This window comes from Chrysochloris asiatica, unplaced genomic scaffold, assembly GCF_000296735.1.
Source record: "Chrysochloris asiatica unplaced genomic scaffold, ChrAsi1.0 scaffold00138, whole genome shotgun sequence".
Lineage (NCBI taxonomy): Eukaryota > Metazoa > Chordata > Mammalia > Afrosoricida > Chrysochloridae > Chrysochloris > Chrysochloris asiatica.
In genome coordinates, this window is record NW_006408656.1 from 427,693 (window position 1) to 430,373 (window position 2,681).

Sequence of the window (2,681 nt, forward strand, 5' to 3'; positions counted from 1 at the left end):
CGGTGGGACAATATGAAGAGGAATAACTTACAGGAAATCAGAATTCTAGAATAGGAATAGACAAACAAAAGCATAGAAAAGATAGTCAAAAAATTGTTGGAAGAAAACTTGTCTAACATCATGAAAGATGAGAAGATAAGTATTTAAGATATTGAAAGAACACGAAATAAGATAGCCCCAAAAGAAAATCATAATTAATGTCCCCAAAATAAAAGACAAGGGAAAAATCCTGAGAAAAGCTTAAGAAAACAAAAAGTTATCTACAAAGGAGAACTAATAAGACAGATCTGATTTATCAGCAGAGATCATACAGGCAATAAGGAAATGACAACATATATACAAAATTCTGAAAGAAAAAAAAAAATGCCAACCAAGAATCATATAACCAGCAAAAGTGTCCCTCAAATACGATGGTGAAATTACAACATTTCCAGATAAACAGAAATCAAGGAATTTATAATAATCAGAACAACTTTACAAAAAATACTAAAGGGAGTCCTTTGGACTGAGAATTGACAACAACCTGAGATTGACACACGCAGCAATGCGGCTGAGAATCCAATGCAGATTCAGAAGTATCCATAGTAAAACAAACCTACAAGACTCAAAATAGGGGAACCAGAGATATCAATTTATAATGAAGATAAATACAAAGCAAAACTAGGAAAAGTGTAGTTACAGAACCTACAAATAACAAGGAAGTCAAGTAAATTTCAGAATAAAACAGACTTTTAAACTGGGGAAAAATAAATTACAGAGTAACTGCAAAGAAAATTAAAACAATAACAATGAAGAAATTGATAGGAAAACACGAAAACAAAATGAACTCAGCACAGAAAATTATTTGAAACAAAGAAAATTATGTGAAGCTCAGTACCACCAAAAAGCACACAGCAAAATGAGAGCAATCAATGCATACTTATCCTTAATACACTGAACCTCAATGGATTAAATGCACCAGTCAAGAGACAGAGAATAGCAGAATGGATTAGAAAACAGGATCCTTCAAAAGACACACCTTACAGACTGCTTGTCGCGAACATTATGGCTTCAAGGTTACTTAGCAAAATTGGAGCTCTGGCGGCTCAGGCTTTAAAAACCCGCTGTCCCAATGCGGTCACCGTCGTGCGCTCGATGGCATCTGGAGGCGGTGTCCCTATTGACGATGAACAGGCCACAGGGCTGAAAAGGGAGGTCATGATGGCGGCAAGGAAAGGGCAGTATCCATACAATATGCTTGCTCCAAAGGCAGCTGCAGGCACCAAGGACGACCCTAATTTAGTCCCCTCCATCACCAACAAGCGAATTATGGGCTGCATCTGTGAAGAAGACAACAGTGCTGTTATCTGGTTTTAGCTGCACAAAGGTGATGCCCAGCGGTGCCCTAACTGTGAAACCCATTACAAGCCGGTGCCTCATCAGTTAGCCCACTGAGCCCCTGCACCGGCTCACACTGAACGTTTTTTGTCATTTCAATAAAGACTAGCATTCACTCCTTCGCCCCAACACCTCCCCCCAAAAAAAACCAAAACACCTTACAAACAAAGGCAAAAAATGATTAAAAATCAAGGAATGGAAAAAATATATTAAGCTAACTGCACTAAAAAATGAGTAGGAACGGCGATGTTAATTTCTAATAAAATAGTCATTTAGGTAAAAACCAGCATAAGATACAAAGGAAAACATAATCATTTGATTAAAGGGTCAGTTGAACAAAAGGACATAACCATAATAAATATCTATGCTCCCAAAGAAAAATTCACAAAATACGTAAGTCAAATACTAAGAGAATTAAAGAAAGAAATAAACAACTCTGTAATAATAGTTGTTGTTGTTGTTAAGTACCATTGAGTCGCTTCTGACTCATAGCAACCCTGCACAGAGCTTCTGAGGCTGTAAATTATTAAACGAACAGAAAGCCTCATTCTTCTCCCACGCAGCACCTGGTAGACATTAACTACTAACCATGAGATTAGTAGCTCAGCTAACTTCCACTACACTACCAGGGCTCCTTAACATTAGAAAGAGCAAGTGAAAAAAATCAATTACATGGATATTAACTAGCACCATGCTTAAAACCTATAAGATAATAGAAAAAAAAAAAAAATCCTTGAATCAAATGAGAATGGAGGCACAAGTTATTAAAACATATTGAACACAATGAAAGCAGTGCTTAAAGGTCAATTTCTAGCAATAAAGACACAAATATAAAAAGAAGAACAAAGTCAACACATTAACGCAACGTTTCCAACAATTAGAAAAAGAGCAACAAAGTAAGCCTACAGTCACCAGAAGAAAAGAAATTAGAGCAGAAATAAATAAATCAAATAGAATGAATTTAAAAAAAATAAAAAACAGATAGAATTACCAAGACAAGAAGTTGGTTCTTTGAAAGGATTAATAAAACCAACAAACCATTGGTAAATCTTACCAAAAAGAGAGAAGATACAAATAGCATGTATAAGAAATGATATGGATGATGTCACAACAGAATCAATGGAAATAAAAAAGGATAACAGCAGAACACTATGAAGAATTCTAGACTCCTGGTGTGGTGTCATAGGCAGCACTGGATTGTGAACCACAAGGTCACCAGTTCAAATCCACCAGCTGCTCCTTGGAAAACCTGTTGGGTCACTATTAGTCAGAACAGACTCAACATCACTAAACAACAACAGATG

General features: G+C 36.2%; 1 pseudogene; it reads left to right on the plus strand.

Annotated features, from left to right (window-relative positions):
* Window positions 1–1,044: 1,044 nt before the first annotated feature.
* LOC102839604 lies at window positions 1,045–1,434 on the plus strand (annotated as a pseudogene).
* The last annotated feature ends 1,247 nt before the right edge of the window (window positions 1,435–2,681 follow it).